General features: G+C 36.7%; 1 protein-coding gene across 4 annotated transcripts in view; it reads right to left on the bottom strand.

Moving 5' to 3' along the window:
- The window catches only part of LOC117435483 (growth factor receptor-bound protein 10-like), a 166,753-nt gene extending 142,931 nt beyond the window's left edge, over window positions 1-23,822 (bottom strand). For 3 of the 4 annotated variants that reach the window (XM_059012781.1, XM_034058681.3, XM_034058680.3), the window contains exon 1: window positions 23,523-23,822. The gene's annotated coding sequence lies outside the window, so the exon portion shown is untranslated. Of the gene's footprint in view, window positions 1-15,228; window positions 15,360-23,517 lie in introns of all 4 variants that reach the window. The other variant, XM_059012780.1, reaches the window with a different exon arrangement.
- Between the last annotated feature and the right edge of the window lie 894 nt (window positions 23,823-24,716).

Below are 24,716 nucleotides of genomic sequence, written 5' to 3' on the forward strand. Positions count from 1 at the left end.
GGATATCTGCAGCGTGCAGTTTTGTGAAGCTGGGGACCCAGAGATTAAAACACAAGCACCTTCAACTTCTATGAAGCATTGCTTTCCAACCAGCTGGACCCCCAGGCTCCTAGTAACTGCCTTTGTAATTTAAAAAAAAAATGTAATGACAGATATTGTACTTTACTTGTATATTTTAGATCTTCTTGTTTTATTCTAATGTCTGTGCTTTTGACATCAGTGAAAATGTGTGGTCTAAAACTACAGCAATTGCAGTACCAAAACAACCCGTGCAGGCACATAGAAGGTCCTCATAATCCCATAACAAGCACAAGGTTAGAATGAAATGCATTCAGAAACTTCTATAGGGGCTAGAGCCCTTTTCACAGACTAGTTTTTATGGCTCAGAGCCTGTATATATTTGACGCCTCTGAACCACCCTCACAAGGTAGTTTAGAGACGGGACAGAACCCGTCTTAATGGCCTGTGTGAAGAGCTATGCCAGCACTGAAGCACTATAGTGGCCGTGGCTTAAAAGGCACCATCTCAGATGTAAATATAGAGCCATACAGTATGCAGAGGCAGATTAAGACTTCTTGGGGCCTTGGGGTCCTGGGGCACAAAGAATATTGGGACCCCCACCCCCACTGCAATCACTATTCTACATTCCCAACAATTCAATGTCCCAGGTATACCAGTAATTATTTCAATAGAACAACTCCTCCCTGGTATACCTCATTTCTCTTTATCCAGTGGCCATAAAGGAAACCAAAATGTATTAAACAAGCGTCCTTGCCGTTCTTCTGGGTAATATAGTTTAGTTTAGAAACCAATCCTTTAACCCTTCCGCTCCGGTTAACTTTCTACCAGTTTGAGTTCTAACTGACCTAACGTGACTTTCAGCTTGTGTATCAGGACAAATAGCCACTGAAAGTATACTGTATTATACCTTTCTAAACAGCTGAGAATCTGAAGATTAAGAGAATAACGTTTTCACTCTGATGAACTATACCCTACGATTACCTAGTTTGAATGCAAAAAAAAAGGTTTTAAAATGTATTCCAATTCATTTTTTCAGCAATGTCTCCATAAGTGTCATTTAGTGATCCCCAACCTAAAAGTTTGACAGAGTTTGAATCTTTAGTTTAATTATTATTTTTGTTTGTGTCATTGTGACGAGGTGCCCTCTCCTTGTGGATATTTATTTAATGTGAACCGGCTGCACTCTTGGTGGTTCATTGCCCCTTTAAAAACAGACCCAACACACAGAAATTTAGTTTTTAAAGCGCAGTTACGCTATTTTTAATAAACAAAATCAATGAAAACAAAACAAAAACCTAACTCATTTTTGGAGCACTTACTAACAAAGGAATCTAACTAAAACAGGACAGATAAGCTGTTTACCTGTTAAAGCAAACCAAACAAAACAAAAACATGATCCACAAACAGGCTTCACACAGTACCTTTCAGTACTACGACACATAGTCTGACTTCACACAGCAGCCCTGAAGAGACTGGCTTCTCTCTTTAAATACCATGCACCTGGCTCTAATTTACAATGATAGCCAGGTGCAGGGGATAATTAATAATACAACAATTAACAAATATAAATCAATACAAATAACTAAACAAAATACACGTTATTTTTTTATTATTTTTTGGCAGGGAGGTTTAACCCCCTCTCCGCTGTGTTATATTATGTATGGATTTATTTCTATTTTTATTGTTGTTCTTATCATTGTATATATTTGTGAGGGCGGACCAAACTGTCCGTCATTGTTGTTTGAGACCGGCGAGAATACATTTTTTTTTAATTGCACACCCCTGTAATCAACGAAATGGGTTGCATACCGATTTTAGCTGCTTCTTAAAATTCTTCCATTTAACAATAAAATTACTCTGTTGACCAACTGAACTTAAACAGCGTTTGAGAAACGCAAATACATGAGGTGACACTGATCACAAAATCATTCAACTGCAAGCTGTACCTAGCACTCTAAATTCCTCCTGAGGGTCCAGGTGAATCACACAAGACTGCAGCAAAGCCTCTGGAGAGCTATACATTTTCCATCTCTTCCTAATTGGACCCTTGTCTAAAATAGCACAGTTATTTATAGCTTGGAACGTCTAGTATCAAAACAGTGACGTGTACAGTGAAAGCCGACACATGTTACGCATCATGCTGCACAATTCCAATATCGACACGAATGTACACATCACAGACTTGGCTTGAATGTCTTGGCACAAAGCAATGTTGACCTGTATGAAACAGTGCTGATTTGCTTAGGGTTAGCTGCAAGGTCCCTTTATATCCACTCTCTAAGAGTTCTTAAATCTTTCTAAAGATAGCCTTTACAAATTCAGAGCAGCAGCTTTTTGTAGATACCATTGCTGGATGTCAATGTGTTATTGATTCTGGCAACATTCATCATAAACAACTCAACTCCTTTAAATTATGATTAATAAATTAATAGGTGTTTATTTTACTGTACACATATTCTACTTCTAAGAGCCTAAAGCAAATTGTATAGCTTTGTATTTATTATATGTATTTGTCTCCCCCTCCCCAATTTGTCAAACATTTTGGCAAGCAATAGCTACTGTATATAAGAGAGAGATATTATATATATATAATAGGAACATGCCACACTGAAAACTAATCAAACATTTCAGGCAACCAATGATCATTTATGGGATCATGGAATTTTTTTTTTAAGAAATAACCAAGTATAATGATCCAAATATATGCAGACGTTTGTTGTAATATTGATAGACAAACACCCCCTATACCCCCTGAATCTGATACGGAATAACTTATGCTCAATAACGTTAATACCAAGTATAATGACAATTCGATAAGCTGTTCTCCAGATATATGGAAACATTTGATGCAAGATATATGTACAGTATGTATGGACCACCTCCACTATATCCCCCTTCACAGGGGATAATTATTACTTATTCACTTATCTAACCCAATGAAAGACATACAGTACTGCCATTATGTTAGGGTTGTGCCCGAGTATTGCAACGATAGCATGGCTATATTACTCAAGTATTATATTTGGAAACATTTGCAGAGAGAACCTGAACTCTGCAAGACTTATACAATCCAGTCTAAAAGACTTTGGATCATGAAGTTGGAGAGAGGCAGAAAACCGATCTGGATGAAACAGGAGTGACTGGCAAAGACTACTTAAAATGAACCAAATGAGGTACAATAAACAGGTAAAAAAAATGACAGGTCAGGGGCAGCGACTACAGCAATACTTTAAGCAGGCACTTGTGGATAGATTTGGGAAACAAATTTACCAGGGGAAAAAAACTTCATCTTAAAAGGCTAAAGAATAAAGATTAAGCATTTCAGTGTTTTCTGTGAAGTAGTCTGGAGATTGTGTGTACACGAGGGAGACAACTGGACTTGTGCATTTTATCCACCTCAAGTTTTAGCCAATCCCAATGTACTATAATGTTTTGAAACAAAACCTACAATACTGCTTTGGGTCTGCATGTGATTGCAACATGTTGCACTCTTCCAAGAATGTCATATGCCTTGTGCTTTCTTAGGTCACACATTATAAAACTACGAGGCATTAAACTGAGCCTGCAAAACTGAAATCCCCTGTAAATTGGTCCTCCAGTGGGATAAACAGTATAGTAGGTGCTTCATCCTTAGTGGTCTTTAATATATATAAAAAAGCAGTAAAACATAATTAAAAGTATATTGTGTGTGTATGTATATATATAGTACTTTGTCAGACACTACAAGCACACCACTACTGGTCTAGCACATGCTTAAAACCATTCAAAATGGTACACAGACACAGATTTGATATATATATATATATATATATATATATATATATATATATATATATATATATATATATAGATAGATAGATAGATAGATATATATATATATATATATACACACAGTACTGAGCAAATGTTTTAGGCAGGTGTGAAAAAATGCTGTAAAGTAAGAATGCTCTCAAAAATAGACATGTTAATAGATTATTTTTATCAATTAACTAAATGCAAAGTGAGTGAACAGAAGAAAAATCTAAATCAAATCCACATTTGGTGTGACCACCCTTTGCCTTCAAAACAGCATCAATTCTTCTAGGTACACTTGCACAGTCACAGTCAGGGATTTTGTAGGCATATAGTCAGGTGTATCATTAAACAATTATACCAAACAGGTGCTAATGATCATCAATTCAATATGTAGGTTGAAACACAATCATTAACTGAAACAGAAACAGCTATGTAGGAGGAATAAAACTGGGTGAGGAACAGCCAAACTCAGCTAACAAGGTGAGGTTGCTGAAGACAGTTTACTGTCAAAAGTCATACACCATGGCAAGACTGAGCACAGCAACAAGACACAAGGTAGTTATACTGCATCAGCAAGATCTCTCCCAGGCAGAAATTTCAAGGCAGACAGGGGTTTCCAGATGTGCTGTCCAAGCTCTTTTGAAGAAGCACAAAGAAACGGGCAACGTTGAGGACCGTAGACGCAGTGGTCGGCCAAGGAAACTTACTGCAGCAGATGAAAGACACATCATGCTTACTTCCCTTCGCAATCGGAAGATGTCCAGCAGTGCCATTAGCTCAGAATTGGCAGAAAACAGTGGGACCCTGGTACACCCATCTACTGTCCGGAGAAGTCTGGTCAGAAGTGGCCTTCATGGAAGACTTGCGGCCAAAAAGCCATACCTCCGACGTGGAAACAAGGCCAAGCGACTCAACTATGCACGAAAACACAGGAACTGGGGTGCAGAAAAATGGCAGCAGGTGCTCTGGACTGATGAGTCAAAATTTGAAATATTTGGCTGTAGCAGAAGGCAGTTTGTTTGCCGAAGGGCTGGAGAGCGGTACACGAATGAGTGTCTGCAGGCAACAGTGAAGCATGGTGGAGGTTCCTTGCAAGTTTGGGGCTGCATTTCTGCAAATGGAGTTGGGGATTTGGTCAGAATTAATGGTCTCCTCAATGCTGAGAAGTACAGGCAGATACTTATCCATCATGCAATACCATCAGGGAGGCATCTGATTGGCCCCAAATTTATTCTGCAGCATGACAACGACCCCAAACATACAGCGAAAGTCATTAAGAACTATCTTCAGCTTAAAGAAGAACAAGGAGTCCTGGAAGTGATGCTATGGCCCCCACAGAGCCCTGATCTCAATATCATCGAGTCTGTCTGGGATTACATGAAGAGAGAGAAGCAACTGAGGCTGCCTAAATCCACAGAAGGTGGTGTTTGGGCCAACCTACCTGCCGAGTTCCTTCAAAAACTGTGTGCAAGTATACCTAGAAGAATTGATGCTGTTTTGAAGGCAAAGGGTGGTCACACCAAATATTGATTTGATGTAGATTTTTCTTCTGTTCACTCACTTTGCATTTTGTTAATTGATAAATATAAACTATTAACATGTCTATTTTTGAAAGCATTCTTACTTTACAGCATTTTTTCACACCTGCCTAAAACTTTTGCACAGTACTGTATATATATATATAAATTGAGAATAACGTTTTCACTCTGATGAAATATACCCTACGATTACCTAGTTTGAATGTAAAAAATAAGTTTGAAATACAGTACATACATAAGTTTACATACCCCAATGGAAATGTGTAATTTCTAGAAATTTCTCAAAGAATTTTAGGAAAAATCTTTTGTAGCAAGTTTTGCTTTTGTGGCAAGTTTTGCTTTTGTGGATGAGGGGAAAAAAAAGTTACAAGAAATAGATGTCTGCAGTTAATTCATAATTTTTTTTGCAAAACTCCAAAAATGCCAATTCAAAAGTATTCATACCCTTTGATGCTATGATAGTATTGTCTACAAGGTGCTAGAAATTTCAATGATAATGCAGAACCTTATTCTAGAAGTCTGGAAAAGGCGGGATTGTAGGTGAATATTCTTAGAGCATATAAAAGGGTTAGTAATACGATGAGTAGGGGTGGGAATTTCGAGTAATTTAGTGCTTGAGTACTCGAGTGTTAATTTTGAGTACTCAAACCTAATGCCAGACAATATTATTCTACATATGCACCACAAAAATGACCATGTTAACACTAGAACCGCCGCAGTTATACACATACCTGAAGCCGCCGCCAGCAGTCATTATGACGGTACATTTTAAACAACATCAATGCTAAAATGAAAGACAAATTATCCAATTCAACTCAAAAGTTTTATTCAAGCACATCATATTAAACATCTGCACAGCCGAAACGCCGTATTTAAAATTAACTATTAAACATAAAATGATTTATTTTCTAACTTGCCACATATAAAGCACCACTTCAAAAAATGAAAAAAAAATAAACAAAGTAGTGTGCAAACAGATATATGTACATACACAACTGTAAAAACAAAAGTAACATGCGTTAGCACTTGCGTGTGTCATTTGGTGCAGCAAAGAGTCCAGGTTGAGCTGCTGCAGCCTGCAGCTTTGCAGTTTTCTGATCGAAATGTTTCTGCTGAAGCACTGTGGCTAGCTTCAAGATGAAACCTCTCCTACTGATATTTTCCCTGGTGCATTCCTTGTACAAAACAAAGGAATTGATGGCTGCCAGGTGCCGTAAAATGTACAAAATTAAAATGTACTGGTTGCAGAAGTATTCAGCCCCTTAACCCTTTGCGGTCCAGTTTATTTTAGACGTTTAAAAATATTTTTTTCACAGTAAAACAGGTTTAAAAAGGCACTGCATCTCCAGCCTCGCCCCACCCATTGTTTGCTGTATTTTTCACATACCTCTTCACAGTCGTGCATACTGATAAATAATCTCCTGATCACTCGTTTTATCACCAAACTCCTAAATAATGCGATCCAAGTCATTATTTTATTACTATAACATCTCAAAAAGCTCTGCAAATGTCTTTGATATTCTTTGAGCGCTGGATGCAGAAGCAGCTATCTTGTTTGTTTATGTCCGTGTTATCTCCGAGGTGCCAGGGCTATGTGTTTTGCCCAGATACAGACCCTTTTTTATCCGGCTTCTCTCAGCAATTGAATGGTTTTCTTGCCTTTTTCCAGAGAAAAAACAACTAGAGGCCTGTTTTTATGTCTTTTTGATGATGTCGGACAGGTCAAAGTTTGCACATATGCAGTACGCTATCAGAAGAAGTTTTCCGAAAAGTGCGTTTATATGATATACAATTGGTTCGTTTTCGGAATTGAAATCGGAAATTTCTAGGAGCTGTTTTCCGAAAACTGACCTAAGGAATATTCCGATACATTTTCCGAACACTGTGTTTACATGACTTTTGATATCGGAATTAGTTTTCCGAAAAATATCGGAATTCTTATGCTCATGTAAACGCACTGAATGATAGATGCAAGTCAGGAAGGCGGGACATTGTCCAGCAGCACTGGGAAATGTTTTTATTATTATTTTTGTAGTCGGTTTTATCTTTTAATGGGAATACGGTAAAGTCAACATGAATTGATTAACCATTTCCACAGTTTTTCTGGTGCTTTCCGGTGTTTATTGACTACCCACCGATTTCATTTTTTTTTGTATCGGTTAAAACCGAAAATCAGAAGCCCTAAATATAACAAATGTCAGAAAAAAATGCTTGTCAATAACTCTTACCACGTGGACTGGGTACTATACCACGCCAACTACAGCATGAACACAGAGTGCGCCACTGAAGCGCCAGATCAACCAAGGATAAAACCCGCCCTAGTGTTAATCTTTCTGTTGCACCAATTAGAAAAACTGCTTGGGAGGCAATTGCCAAACCCCTTCTTTTTTATATTATCATCTGCCTTATTCTGGCACCACTGCAGTCGAATACGCAACTGACTACTGTATATGATAATTTACTAAAGGTAACACATTAAAATATGCGTTTAGTGAAATTTGTCACGTAACCGGTTATACGAATAGTATATTATTAAATGTTTGACCACTTTACAGTATGTGTTTAAACTTCATATGTATGTAGGTAGGTATGTATGCATGCATGCATGTGCACATATATACACACAAATTTCCTCTGAACCAAGCCAAACTAAACAGTTGAACAACAACTTAAATTTGGTAAGTACATGCTTTCCATGAGAGGGACAAACTTTAAAATGAATGTAATCCAATAAGTTGACCTGACTCGACAGGATTGTCACAACAGCTGTGTAAAGTGAAGACAAGTATGAATTGCCTCAAAGGGGAATATGGAAGAGGGAAATAAAGTTGTTGTACATACTGACAATCAAAAAAGTCGATTTGTCAACCTCTCGGCGTGTACTCAAGCTTGCTTTAACGCTTTCAACATCGAGTAACTTTAAAAGAAAGGCTACCCTGCAAAAAACATCAGGGTTTTGAATTCATAAATCAGAATGCATTTAGTTTTTCTACCGAGTTCCTCGAACTAACTTGCTTATTCAATATTGCAAACTATGCATGCTCTGCTCTCCGGACCAGAAGCCTAAACTCTATGAAAGCGAGAAGTGAAGTCCTGCCAAATAGACAACCGCTAACGTCTTGCAAACATAGTTGCTTATGCTTGGGAAGCAGTCAGCAAGAAGACATCACCTGCATGATTATTCTATTTCTTTTTTTTTAATTGATTTATTTTTAAATAAAAAAAATCCATGGTGGGGCTGCCTGTGACAGACAACTGTAAACCCGAGAGTCTTGATAAAGCATGCGTGCATAAAGGACACGGGTACCTGCATACCAGAGAGCCTTGATGTTCACATACTGTATCACTCATACAGGACTGCAAGAGGTTCTCACTTGAAGAAGCCCCTCCTTCCTTTCAAGTGATCTTATCTTAAGCCCCACTGAAAGAGCAAGTCAAGCATACTACTCAATTATCACAACTATTTTAAGCAAGCTAAAACAAACTTGGGTTCTGCTCATGTGAAATGGGAATTAAACTTATTTGCTCTGGATGTACAACCAGTCATGTAAAAACAAACACAGTCAGCAGGTTAGGCACAATACCTACAGCAATCATATCCTGTTCATACAATTAGGCACTTCTCTGGAAAATACAGACCATTCGGTTCCATTTCTTTCAGTGTGCTCATTCATAATTATAGAGACAAACTCGGTATAATCAAGTTTATTTTTAATTAAGATACAACAAACCCCATGCATACCTTGTTAGTCTCGTAGGCAAAAACCAAGTATTATTTAACCGTTTTATTCCATTGATTGGTATTTATTTTTCTAAGAACCCAATAAGCAAATGTATTTCAAACATCAACAGCTATAAATCAAGAAAAACAACAAATCCACAACCTCTTTTTTAAAAAAGGGATACGCACCTAAAAACAAACACATAACAGGAAAATCGGCTTAAATAATTTGATAGAGATAGATAGATAGAGATAGATAGATATATCTATTATATATATATTGTAATATAGCGGGTTGTGAGAGACGGCAGGGAGGGGGTTAAAACCTCCCTGCAAAGAAAGAAAAACATGTGAGAATGCACCGTATTGATTGCTTTATTGTTTCATTTAATTTGCTTATGGTTTAGTTTAATTGTTTTATTGTTAATTATCATCCGCACCTGGGCGTTATTAAAAAATTAGGTCCAGGTGCGGGAGTTTAAAAGGAGAGCAAGCAGTCTGCTCGAGGCTGCTGAGTAGAAGGAGGCAGAAGAGGTGCTCTGTCTCCGAGTAGCCAGAGAAAAAGTAAGTGCGGTGTCAAACCAGTGTGTTTAAGTTTGAGGTTTTGGAAGGACGGGAAAACAGCGTAGCTGTCCCGTGTTAGTCAGGGTGTTCCCGTGTGTTAGTTAGTGCTCCAAGAGGAGCTAGGTGTTTATTTTGTGTATTTGTTTTATTTTTGTCTTTATTAAAAAATTAGCGCAACCGCGCAAGAAAATCCATTTCTGTGTGCTGGGTCGTATTTTTAAAGGGGCACGAACCCAAGTGAGTGCGAATCGTGTTACAATATATATATATATATATATATATATATATATATATATATATACATACATATACACATACATACATACATACACTACTGGTCAAAAGTTTTAGAACACCTCTATTTTTCCAGTTTTTATTGAAATTTACACAGTTTAATGTCTCAATGTACTCTGAAATTAAAGCATAGAACAAATAAACAATTGGAGATAAAAAAGAAATCATGGAATTTTTCTTGTTTTGCCATCTTAGCAATGGCTTTCTTACTGCCACTCGACCTGTCAAACCTGCAGCTCGAAGTCTTCTCTTCACAGTTGAAACTGAGACTTGCTTACTTCGACCAGTGTTAAGCTGTGCTTGAAGCTGTTGTCATGTGAGCCGCCTATCACGCAAGCTGTTGACTCTCAGAAACTTGTCTTCTGATTCTGTTGTGGCTTTGGGTCTGCCAGACCTCTTCCTGTCAGAGTTTCCTCCAGTTTCCAAGTGCCTTTTGATGGTGTAGGAAACTGTACTCACTGACACCTTGGCTTTCTTTGCAATTTCTCTAAAGGAAAGACCTACACTTTTAAGGGTTATAATGGTCTGTCTGTTTTCCTTTGTTAATTGCCTTTTTCTCACCATTATGAGAGCACTATACTACTTCCTGCAGTACAATACTGTCCAAATAATGCTTAAGAGGGTGTAGTAACACAGTCTGTTCCAACACTGCTTTTATACAGACAGAGGGTTTGTAAGTAATCAACAAAAGTTGGGACACCTGTAGGAATTGTTAGCATCAACTTTCAAGGCTTAATTTACTTCCATTGCTGCAGAACAACTGTAAGTTGTTAACCCATTACTTGTTCCCTGAAAAAGGCCTTTTTGTATAACTCTGAAATGTACATTATTTTTCAGTTTTTGGTAACCTAAACTTTAACCTCTGGCAGTTTACCGCTTACCTTTGTACCATTTCAGGATATTCACTGGACTTGAACTGCTTAAATTTCAATAAAAACTGGAAAAATGGGGGTGTTCTAAAACTTTTGACTTGTAGTGTGTGTATATATATATATATATATATATATATATATATATATATATATATTCCACTATTTTGAGATATGTGCATGAGTCAATGGTTCATTGCATTTGTTTGTGTGATTACTTACTCTATTAATGTATTTTTAAAATTGGAACTTTTGGTATTCTAAATGAGATGTACTTTTAAAACTTCAAAACATCTCATAATAATGTGAAATTCAGCATTACATACACGTGCTTAATATTTTAGAGGTGTTGTGAGTAAAGATTCAATTACTTCTGGATTAACTAAAAGATAAACAACTCTAAAGTCTGCGCAGTGAAGTATAGAGATATTTCGTTTTTGAGGTGGCTGATGATGGAATAGTAAAACAACAATAATACCTTGTTTTTCCCTACGGATATTGTGAAGCAAAGCACCATGAAGTTACAGTAAGTTAAGTTATTTATTTTCATATGTAAATATCTGTTAAAGTATATATACATTTCATATTGCAATTGTGGTTATATTTTTCTGTGTTTTTGGAAGACTATGATATTATCGATATCGAAATACTGGCACGATATCGATGTACAATTTTCATATCGTTGCCCACCCCTAATTTAAAAGAAAAAAAAATCTGGAAAGAGCTGTGCTAATTCGTGCTGTGTGGATAGTTCATAATATTGCACTGTCATATGATTTATTTATGTATTTATTTGTTTATTGTCATCACAGTGAAGTAAAATAGAGAATACAAGCTAACTGATTTGTCTTTTCCAAAATGAGCCCGCCCTAAATAAGTGGAAATAATTTTGTACTTTTTACTTTTATATTTTTAAATATTCATACAAATATCTATAAAGCACACATATAAAAATTGAGTTAATTTTTTTTACCCTGTGCACTCACACTCACAGTATCCACTGCGCATGATCAGTAACTAAATACTGCAAGTATTGCATTTGTTTTCAAGACGTATTATTATTATAAAATGTGTACACAGAATACAAACATGAGCACGGCTTTCTGCTGACTTAATAAAAACAACAACGTCAGGGAATATATTTAAAATAGTACAAATGCATTGCACACTTTATAAAGACATTACCATGTGAGGGGGCTCCCTCACAATACTTGTTCAGTAAACGTTCTACTGTGCACGAGCTGCAGTGTCCCTGCATCTCGGTAACACTGTGATAGCCACTGAGGATACGGTCTTCTCTCCTGTTTATTAATTTGTTATATATAATCTCAACCATAAATCCGGTAAAACAAACTACTACAAATAAAATGCCAAAACAGCATGGGGTTTAAAATAGCAAACTGGTTCATAGTGCAAATTAATATAAACTGGAAGATATGACAAAACACCTTGATGTCTTCAGTATCTTCCATGACAGCACGTATTTTGACAGGTGTTTTCTTTGATTTTGGTGGCGCTGTGATACATAGTTAGCACAGGTACAGTGATTTGCCATTGTTCCTAAGTAGTTCCTAATCGTGACATTGTGCTGATATTGTAATGGCTTGGAACACTAATGGATCAAATCAGCATGCAGCATTCAACAATCCGTTATAAGTATAGTACTATTAAGTAAAATAAATATATCATAGAAATAAACAAAAGAAAACATTGTCTGTAGCATTTGACGGAGCCTACTATAAATATTGCATGTATTTTGGTAGAAAAACACACATTCTTTGTAAATCTGGGGTTACAAAACTGAAAGAACATAAAGAAAATCAGAATTCCACAAAGCAGCAGTAATAGCTGGCAATGACTGTGTGTCTGTGATGCAACAAACTAAAACACCTGTACATCAGGAGTTGAATCCAGCTTATAAAGAGTGGAAAAAACAGACAGAAGCTATTTTTATATTTGAATAACTCCCAATTATTGCTTATTACAGTTTTACCCTTAGTATGTTACTTAAATTGTACTAGCAAACGTGTTCCAAACTGCACTGAAAGAAACATTTCCTTAAAGTATGTTATAAATTTGTTGAGGTGAGGTCACGTCACGTCACAGGGAACCTTTTGTGTATCTAAGAATTTAGTGAACCAGTCAAGCTACAAGGCTAGATCCGCCCCTGTTAACCACCAAGTGATTGTGTTCACTGTTAAATTAAACCAAAATCCTCCTACAAGTTACATTCTACTTTTTTTTGTGTTTTGTGCGACGGGGAGGGGGAAGTATTTTTAAGAAGGACAAGTAGATTTTTCTAGCATTTTGTACCTTGAACAGCAAGTTTTTTTTTGTTTTTTGTTTTTTTTTTAAATTGGCCACCCCTGGAGACAAACACACACACACACACTTACTTTATTTTTAACAATTCTAATAAAATCAATGTGATTTTTGGGCAATAGTTATTTCCATTGTCCAAGAGGTGTACCCTCTCTAACTCTTGTGACACAGGTGTGTTAGTTGAAGAATCGGGCAACGGGAGATGAGAACATCAAGGCCCAACGCTGGATTCTAGCTGAAGCTATAGGTGGAATAGTTTTGTCTTCGCCGAACAAGTCTGTCAGCTGCTTATGGTCTGACACAATTGTGAAATGTTGTCTGTGTAAGAATTGGAACATTTTTAGCCCTTTTCAGCTTCAGAGAGTTACATTACAAGATTGATATTTGTTCCCTGAAAAATGTAATTTCAGTGCTACTTTCATGAGTAGATTTCAATTTCTGTATGTGTACCTGTGGCAAAGTGGTTAATAGTGTGCAGGTGCAGGTGATTAAAGAACAGACAGACAATTGTAATCCAGGTGCAAAGGTTTGTTTTTTATTTGTTTTTGTCCAGTGCCTGACGGCAAAACAAACAGTAAATAATAATGCTGGTAAGTAATACAGCGGCGTGTATTACTTACGTTTATAATCCCCAAGCTGGTCTCGAAATAAGTCCCGTTATTGTATCCCCACAGTAAAACACAACACATACACAAGTCCCTTTAGTGCATGAATTAGTGATTGTGGTACAATACAAGTTACTGCGAGACAAGTGAAGTGCTGTTCTGGGTTTGTTCTGGCCTCTGGCGACTGCTCCGGAACGTGTTAGCTGTCTAGTGATACAAGTAACAAATAGACAGAACAAAACAAAATACTCACGATTATTTCCACAACAAGCACAGGTCCTTCCGGGTCTCTTTACAATAACCAAAACAAAAGGAACAGATAACATTGCTTCGACCCCTATTTATACCGTCACTGCAGCTGCCACATCATTTCCCCTCCAGGTCAATGAGTTAGTGTACCGAAGCTCCGTCTCTTTTCTACATGACCGACTTCCTTTTAAACCTTCGGAACGAAGCGTCAGGCCAAGTAGTCCAGAGTACTTTGTTCCCGTTACATAGCGCCATCACAGGTCAGGAGGGAGATTTACCAACAAGAATCATTGTCTTTCTGTCACAGTATTGTACCAAGAATTTAGTTTAGCAAAACTAGGTATATAAAAACACAGCAGGACAGCTTCACTGGAGCAAGTAAGTCAAACTCAATATATATTCAGGTTTTGGGAAGTAGTACCAGGGTGCTCAAAAGTTGATGTCACATTGTTATTGCATACCATTTATAGTTGAAGCACACTGCGGGTGGCTGGAATCCTGGATCTTTGTAATGTTAGTTTTGCTGTCTGGTAGGCAAACAGAAGAATGGATACTATTCACCATTATTTATTATTATTTATTTATTAGCAGATGCCCTTATCCAGGGTGACTTACAATTATTTTTACATACAATTACATTTTTCTACACGTACAAGCACCAGTCCACACAATTTATATTAATATATATATATATATATATATATATATATATATATTTTTTTTTTCCCCAGGAGAAAACAGTTTCTTCGAGATAAATAAGTAATCAATATTTTAGGTCACAGATTACACAAAAGTATGCCTACATTTACATTCAACATGCATGCGAAGGTTATCCCAGGATTACATTTAATATCTCTGTGCTGCGATTGTATATGTTCAAGTATTTGTTAATGTGCAACACACACACACCTTATACAAAGAAGCCCCGTTTAACGATTCCAACAGCAAGCACCAATTTTGTTTTATACAATCTCTGTAAAAATCTGCGACGGTAAACCACATCTAAAACCATTACTGGAAAATAACCAGGCTGTAGTTCTATAGAATCGCATGCTAAATACCGCCCAGTAATTGTTATTTATTTTTAATGACCGGAAATTATAGCCATCTTTTCTGCATATGGGTCTAAATGTTTTAAGCATCTACAAATTATTTGTTTATTTAGCAGACACCTTTATCAAGGCAACTTACAGAGACTAGGGTGTGTGAATTATGCATCAGCTGCAGAGTCACTTACAATTACGTCTCACCTGAAAGACGGAACACAAGGAGGTTAAGTGACTTGCTCAGGGTCACACAATGAGTCAGTGGCTGAGGTGGGATTTGAACCGGGGACCTCCTGGTTACAAGCCTTTTTCTTTAACCACTGGACCACTCAACTCTCTCCCTAAATGAGAAGCAACAGATACATTCAATGGAAAAAAAACAATTACTTACAATCTGTAGTCTACAGTCAGATGACAACATGCATTTCAAAGAAATTCAGATATTTATCAAAGCCAAGTATGCACAAGATTAATTTGACAAAGCATAATACACATCCTGTATGAAATAAAAAGAAATCAGTGTTTGTTTTCTGTTTTAAATTACCATCACATTAAAAGGCCAGATTTGTCTTCAATTTACAAAAAAACACACACACACACACACACACACACACACACAGACAGAGAGATGGAATTCAGCCATTAATAGAAATTGTCGGTGCAATTTTGGGGGGTTAAAATGTGTAAACGGAAGAGAGAAAGAAGAAAAAGATCCACCCTTTTAAGAACAATGTTGCTTTTCAACTCCCTGCTGTGCACATTTTATTTTATGTTTTATTTTATTTTTAATTAAATGAACAAGGATCACTCCTGTGTGGTGGGAGAATTAAAAAAAAAAAAAAACTCTCCTCTAGAAGCAGCTTTTCAATAGTTCTTCACATTTTTAAACCCATCCCCCTTGCCTTGAAAACAAAGCTTCACTGCCAAAGCAGCAAACAACCCAGGTCAGCAGGTTAGCAAACTTCTGATTCAGCCAGTGAAAACGTACAGTAGGACATTCTTTCAAGGAAGTTCAAATAACAACAAGCAAGGGAGAAAAAGCACTAAAACAATATCCACTGCAAATTGGCTTTGAGGTTATCCAAAAACCACATATAATCTTGTATTCAACTCAAGATTTTCCATTAATGTATTCCTACTCAAACTTACAGTAAAGGGTTGCATTTCAGGTCAGGTTTCAAGGCAGCAGATTTCATAGTAGATAAAAAGACAAATATATAAAACAGATCTGCAGAAGGAACCATGAGGATTCTTGAATTGAAGATTAAAAAAATTATGATATTACACACACACTATATATAGATCTGATAACATTCAGTGTCAAAAATATGCAAAAATGCAGAAATTCAGACGGGCAAATACTTTTTCATGGCACTAATATATATATCAGTGCCGTGAAAAAGTATTTTCCCCCTGTCTGATTTTCTGCATTTTTGCATATTTTTGACACGGAATGTATTGAGATCTTCAACCAAAACCTAATATTAGATAAAAAGGGATCCTGAGGGAACAAATAACACAAAAATGTCATACATATTTCATTTATTTATTAAAGAAAGTTATGCAACACCCAGTGCCCCTGTGTGAAAAAGTAAATCGCCCCCTTAGACTCAATAACTGGTTACGCCACCTTTAGCAGCAATAACTGCAACCAAACGCTTCCTGTAGTTATTGATTAGTCTCTCACAGCACTGTTGAGGAATTTTGGCCCACTGCTCCATGCAGAACTGCTTCAACTCAGTGACATTTGTGAGTTTGAGCATGAACTGCTCGTTTCAGGTCCTGCCACAACATCTCATTGGGGTTTAGGTCTGGACTTTGACTAGGACATTCCAAAACTTTAAATTTCTTGTTCTTCAACCATTCTGATATAGACTTGCTTGTGTGTTTTGGATCATTGTCTTGCTGCATGACCCAGCTGCACTTCAGCTTCAGCTCATGGACGGATGGCCTGACATTCTCCTGTAGAATTCTCTGATACAGAGCAGAATTCATGGTTCCTTCAACGACGGCAAGGCATCCAGGTCCTGATGCAGCAAAGCATCCCCAAACCATGACACTACCACCACCATGCTTGACCGTTGGTATGAGGTTCTTACTGTGGAATGCAGTGTTTAGTTTTTGCCAGACATAACAGGGCCAATGTCGGCCAAGAAGTTCCACTTTTGACTCATCTGTCCATAGAACATTGTTCCAGAACTCTTGAGGATCATCCAGGTGCTTTCTGGCAAACTTGAGACGAGCATTCATGTTCTTCTTGGTGAGCAATGGTTTCCACCTTGCTCCTCTGCCATGAATCCCATTTTTGCCCAGTGTCTTTCTGATGGTGGAGTCATGAACACTGACCTTAGCCGAGGCGAGAGAGGCCTGCAGATCCTAGGATGTTGTTCTATGGTTCTTTGTGACTTCCTGGACGATTTTTCGCCTTGCTCTTGGAGAGATTTTGGCAGGACGGCCACTCCTGGGAAGATTCACTACTGTCCCAAACTTTCTTCATTTGGACAATATGGCTCCGACTGGTTCGGTGGAGCCCTGGAGCCTTAGAAATGGCTTTGTAACCCTTTCCAGACTGATAGGCATCAACAACTTTTTTCCGGAGGTCTTCAGGAATTTCTTTTGTTCATGGCATGATGTGCTTCCATCCACGTATGCCGACAGAGCAAACACTATTCAAACAAATAGTGTTAACATACATCCACCACGGGTGTAAGAAACAGGAGTTGAGCCATAGTACATTGAAAAAGCAGATCACCATGACCTACATAAACTGTATGTAAAATGTAAGTGTAAAAATCTAAGGGCCTAATTTTGACGAATGTTAAAAAAAATATTATATATATATATATATATATATATATAGGGCAGCAGTATGGACTAGTGGTTAGGGCTCTGTATCTGTACGATATGGAATGTAAAAAATGTTAAGTGAGTCTGTGTCCATTTTTGAGTTATCAACAGTTCTACCTAGAACCGCCACGTGGGTCAATTTGACCTATGCATTACAATATATATATATATATATATATATATATTTTTTTTTTTTAATATAACGTGAGACATTCTATTTTTTTGGAAATGCAGCAAACAAGACATACCATCTCCTCCTCTAGCACAGGTGTTTTTTTAAATTTTTTTTTATTTCAAGCCTTTCTTTGTTTGTAGACTGACTACGAGACAGTGATAGTGGATTGTGGATTTGTACAACTGCAAGATGCCAACTCAGTGAAAATAGACTATGCTTTATTTCTCAATGTACCTGGGAGACATCAATCCTTTGTTTTGTTCCAGAAATGCAACTGGGAATATATCAGAAGGAAATATTTAATCTTGAAAGTATTCACTTTGATTGTAATACGGCAAGCTGCACTCAGATGCACACAGCAAAATGAAATGAAAGGTAGGATAACAACTTATGTGCCAAATATAAAACGTATGTTATATATTCTTTTTATATTACTTTTAGAAAAAAATATTTTGGTTTTACAGGTTTGTATGTACCAGTTTACACAATAGTGTTCAATGGAACTGCGTCTGTGTTTACAACACAGCTCCTGGATGCAGAGTCAGGAGGCAGACACGTACGCTCCATAGACTACAATGCAGCCGTCATACCGAAAGTAGCGTTATATTTTCTTTTTATGTAGTATTAGAAACAATGATTTCAGTTTTATAGTTTTGAATGTACATATACCCATTTACACCTGTAAATGAGTATATGTACATACCTGTTTCTTTTGAAATGTATATTTGATTATATTTTTTCACTGTTTGTAGTTGTGCTGTATATGCGCTCATTTTGAAAATAAAGCCTTTTATGTTTAATTTTCCATTTAAATATGGTGGTTCTGTGATGCAAATGTTAGATATGATGTTCATGAATAAAACTTTTGGAGTTGTATCCGATAGTATGTCTTTCATTTTCATAATGAAGCAGTTTAAAAATGTATGGGTCAAAAATGACCCACATTATGGTTCTAGTGTTAATGTACAGGACTGCGTCCCTTTCAAAATGGCAGCTGCATGTCCTCCCTTTCCTAAACTCAACATATTTTTTGTAAAGTATAACAGAAAAACAATGGAAAGTTTGTGTCCGATACTGGGTGATCGCACATCAAACATGATAAATAAATGCTGGATGAAGGTATCTATGTAAAAACTACAAACGTAATCTAAACAGAGATGGCATCTTTGTTTCTATTTAATAAAGTATTTAGTATTAAATTAGCTAATCTAATAGCAACATTTCCAGGAAACCACCAGGGGATGCGTGTTTGTCGTAACTGTAATGCTACAGGCCACTAGATGCATTCATTTTCATATTTCACTTTCATTCATTATCCTTATGATTTGAAATATTTCCAGGTACGTAAAAATTCTCAAAATCCATATAAAAACGTGTGTTCGGTAAATTGAAATCTGCAATTCAGATTTTTCGGCCGACACCTGGTGGTAGCGCAGGCATAAAAACTTGGGGCAAAACATGGTACCAAAATCACTTTACAGAGCAAAGTCTGTTAGTACTTGTTTGCGCCCACCTAACGCCCCATTTATCAGATGCGAACGACCTTTGCCTTAGCCTTAGTGACTTTTGGACCCCAAGGGGGTGACACATACATCCCCATATTTGGATACTCTTAAAGTAGAACTTTTATCACAAATGGATCTGCCGTTTTAGATATACTTAAAATGTCCCAAGTGTGACTTGCATACAGACATACAGATGCCTGCACTGCATATCTGTTGCTGGGGGATACACAGCCATGAGTGTCTGTGCACTAATCAGAAATACATTATGTAATCCATATCGATTTCCTCTAGTGTACACATTAATACAGTCTCAATCAGTCATGATGACTTTGTCCGTGAATATTTATAATGGTTTAAAAAAAAAAAAAAAAAAAAGGAAAGAAAACCACCTAGCTGGAATTACAAGGGATTTTGTTGGAAATGTGCCAGTTTTGTTCTAAACTTTTGTGCAATACATTTATAAAAAAAAAAAATAATAAAATAAAAAAAAAATCCAGTACCAACATTATAAAAAAAAAAAAAAACAGCATTCCTGCAAAACTGTTTTAGTTATAGTTTTTTAAAAAAAAAATCACATTCGGTACTGGGCCAAGAGTTAAAGAACTGACATTTAAGAGGGCAATGCAAAGCCCCAGACAAGCAAAGTGGGGCTATATTCTAAACATGTAGGGGTTTGTGCCAGGATTTTTTAAATGAGGGTCAATATAATAATATGATCCCCTGCCAAAATACTAAGAGGACATTTACAACTCATATTGCTGTAGATAATACACAAAGATGCTTCAATCTTACAGTTTTACCAATCCATAATGCTATGGTTTAACTGGATAGTAATCCCTTAAATGCAGTTTGATATTTATAGCCAACATTCATGCACATTGCACTTCTATTTTAATGAGATAGAGGAGAGAGAGAAAAGCACAGGCAGTAGCATACAGTACACTGCATATCCTTGAATACACACCACCAGAATGTTTACTAAGTATGCACATTCCGTACAAGAGTACATGAAGTTTATATTTAGAACTCTATTCCAAAAACGTTTTCAGCATAATGGGAACTTAAGCAAAGTATCTGCAGTAGACTGTTCATTCATTTACTTCTTCCAATACTCGCATTGTCTATTTTGACACTATTTTCCAGTAGCCTTGGCTGTAATTGGAAACTTAATTGTGCCTTCTAGCATGAATACTTTGTCAGATACTTTGTTTCTGACCACATCAAATACTGTGCCTGACTGTGTGGGGTCGTAGCAAAGATATCCATGGTGTCAAATATCTAACCCCTGCTAATGCTTTTACCATGAAGCAGAAAGACCTACAGCAGTCTTGAACTGTGAGTCTCTTATTCCACCCCACTACATCTGTAATACAAAATGAAACCATTCAGTATCACTACTGGGACAAGCGTTCTCAATATTGTATAGTAAAAATGTAATTGAGACAGACAGGCGCCTCTGCACACCATGTCGCTGGAGAAATGCATTCCCAGAGGTGTGTAATAAAACCTGAAATGGCTGAAAACTGTAGTCTTATTTCCAGCGCTGCTAAGATAAACCTAGCTGGTGTCCAGAACTCCTACACTGAAGCAGCAATTACTCTAATCTGAAATTAAATGTATCACCCCGATTAGGCTTTCCAAACAGCAATGTTGCCTTTCTTTAAGTTAATGCTTATGTAATGTTGCACTAGTGTATACAATAGTTAGCGATCCAATTTACCATAAAGAAAAATATATTATCCAACTGTACTGTGTGTAACTGGAAAGGAGAACAACATTTTTTATACTGCAATTGAAAAACGATTAAAAAAAAAAAATACACTAAGACATAAAACCTTGTCTCAAATCACTCAAGCAGTGCATTTCAACTGTCTATGTTGCCAATAGCAAGAGCAAAGTCATTCATTTTAAACCTTGGATAGTGTTGACTGTAGACATTCCTGAATGTGGCCCTCCCCGAATCCAGTATTACTGCTATAATATCTTGAAGGAGGTACCAGTTAGAGTTTTTGTAAGTTTTACATTTTCACCCATTTTAAATAAATAATACAATAATGTATGCATATTTTATCAGGCTGGGTGTGGTAAAGGGATTGATCCATTCATACATATAACATTAACTTTAGCAAGATATGATGCACAAACAAAAACATATCTGCATTGCTTTCTTACACATGGGTACCCTGTGGGGACAGTATGTTGTTTGTAAACTGCAACTCACCCTAGCCATTACACTGTGACCTGCACAAAGATGATTTTTTTTAGGGCAGCAGTGTGGAGTAGTGGTTAGGGCTCTGGACTCTTGACCGGAGGGTTGTGGGTTCAATCCCCAGTGGTGGACACTGCTGTTGTACCCTTGAGCAAGGTACTTTACCTAGATTGCTCCAGTAAAAACCCAACTGTAAAAATGGGTAATTGTATGTAAAATAATGTGATATCTGTATAGTGTGAAATAATGTATAATGTGATATCTTGTAACAATTGTAAGTCGCCCTGGATAAGGGCGTCTGCTAAGAAATAAATAATAATAATAATGATTTTATTATAAAATGACAATCATTCCTCTGATCGTTTTGATGAAGTTCAAAAACAGCAAGGTCCTGCATCCATGTCAGATACTGCATCTTTTCTTAAAAACTAATCTGGTGATATGGTCCTTCTGGAAGTGTATTACAAAAAAATTAAAGACAAGATCTCTAACTTCTATATCCCCACGTACACCATGCTATAGATTTCACTTCATTAATCAGAACGATGTCTGCTGCAGAGTGCTAGTGCAAAACAGCCGATTCAGCAACACCAATGCAAACATACTGGTTTTCCACAAAATAGTAGAATTCCAATAACTTTAAATGCGATACCAGTAATACACCAAGATTCATTTCGGAACGTAATTGACAATCCCATATAACAGTGTGCGCTATTTTAACAATTATTATTATTATTATTATTATTATTATTATTATTGAGTGTATTGCAGTGTAAACATTAAGTCTTTGATTGAGAGTCCATGTGGAAAAGCTATGGCTTCAGTACTTACAATCATGCAGCACTAGAAAAAACGTCTTACCCCACCCCAAGCAAATATTTTATCCGAAGATTTAAATAAAGTGTAATTTAAAAATATGTGCGTTTTTAAAAAGCTAGCTAGGTCATACACAGGTGAAGCTGATATTCACACACTTGTATGCAATACTTTAATATAAGTACAATGTGGCAGAGTTCTAAAAAATAAATGACACATAAGAACCAGACAAGATGGAGAACCGGTACACATTAATTACCAACCCTAGTAATAGAGTATATACCTAAATAAATAAATAAATGCGTACTTTTTTTAACGACTAATATTAAAGAGATGTGGGGAAAAAAACATTCCACCCAATTTAAATGCAGGAAATAATGGACTAACAAAATAGCCACTTGCTGAACAGCATTTGGGCACCCAAGAAGGTGTGTAGACTGCAGCTAGCCAATGACACAGTAGTTTCCCCAACAACACAGCAAGCTCTAAACACTGTTAGCTTCTAAAGTTCAGCATATCGTTCTGTCAAAATAAACTTACCCCAACAGAAAAACATACAAATCCAGCTAAAAAAATAAAAATAATAATAAAAAAAAAAAACATTTTAAACATGGTGTTTAGATATTGCTTACGGCACTGAACCTTGTTTATTATCAATCCTTCAAAGTTTTAAACAAAAATATCATACTATAAGCTTTCATTTCCTTAAGTAACAGGTACACACACAGCACGTACCTAGATAGCGTGCATTCCCCTTTAATTTAGTATACAAGATATACATATACAATATACATTAACTTGCATCACCACACAACAAGCTAAACAACCCCTGCCTCACCAAACTTTTTGTTATTATTATTATTATTATTATTTAGTGCAACTCCATGGATTAGACTATCATTGAATCAAACAAAGCCAGCCGCTTCAGCTAAAAAAAAAACCTTACCTCACAGTCCGACGTCTGCTGGAAAGAACACACTTAATGAAACGTAATTTTGTATCACTGCAAGGCTCCAGCTGAAATCCCCGAACAGAATTAAACGTTCTTGCTGAACTCTTTCGTTCAGGTTCCTGCTCTGCACATTCTCCGTCCAAAACGCAGGCTCCAAGCTCTCCGCTCAGCTGACTAATCAACACAAGAGAAACTCCACCTACACCGCTGCCACCTCCCCCTGTTCACGCATAACTGACGATCTATCGCAGACTCCACCCACCAAAGGCTCAAACTCCTTAACCTGTTAACCAAAGTGCCTGAAAACAACCTTCACGTCGCTTTTCTCCCCTCCCTGAAATACTGTTCCAGCTCTTTCTCGCGCGAAACCATTGATACCGCAACCAGTAGTGACGTTTTGAATATGACATTTTCAAGTGCAGTTAAAATGATTAAACAGCAGATTGTTTTGTTGAAAATGTTAAAACGTTTGTAAAGGTAGCTTGGTAACCCTTTGGGTAAGAATTCCAGGTTTTGTTTGTGGTTTTGTTGTTTTGGTATTATTCAGATCATTACAATGTGTTACCCAAGAGTTGGTGTGGCACCACATCCATTATGGTTTGTTTTTATTTTATGCCTGTTGCAGCACTTTACACTTATTAAAGCCCCAAAAAAATATCAGTCACTTATTTCAGCATACAGGGACCAAATGATTTACATAAATACAAAGTACAGTTCAAAATCAGTTACAGTAAATGTTACCATAACTCAATTCTGTTATTATTAGTAGTAGTATTATTTATTTCTTAGCAGACGCCCTTATTCAGGGCAACTTACAGTTGTTACAAGATATCACATTATTTTTACATACAATTAGCCATTTATACAGTTGGGTTTTAACTGGAGCAATCTAGGTAAAGTACCTTGCTCAAGGGTACAGCAGCAATGTCCCCCACCTGGGATTGAACCCGCAACCGTCCGGTCAAGAGTCCAGAGCCCTAACTACTACACCACACTGCTGCCCCTGTACTATTATTAAATAGTACTAATTAATACTACTTCTACTACTACTAATATAATAATATTCCACATGGACTCTCCATCAAAGACTTAATGTTTACACTGCAATACACTAATAATAATAATAATAATAATAATAATAATAATAATAATACCATTCAATAACTACAAAACATTATGCACATATTT

Source organism: Acipenser ruthenus, chromosome 3 (genome assembly GCF_902713425.1).
Source record: "Acipenser ruthenus chromosome 3, fAciRut3.2 maternal haplotype, whole genome shotgun sequence".
Lineage (NCBI taxonomy): Eukaryota > Metazoa > Chordata > Actinopteri > Acipenseriformes > Acipenseridae > Acipenser > Acipenser ruthenus.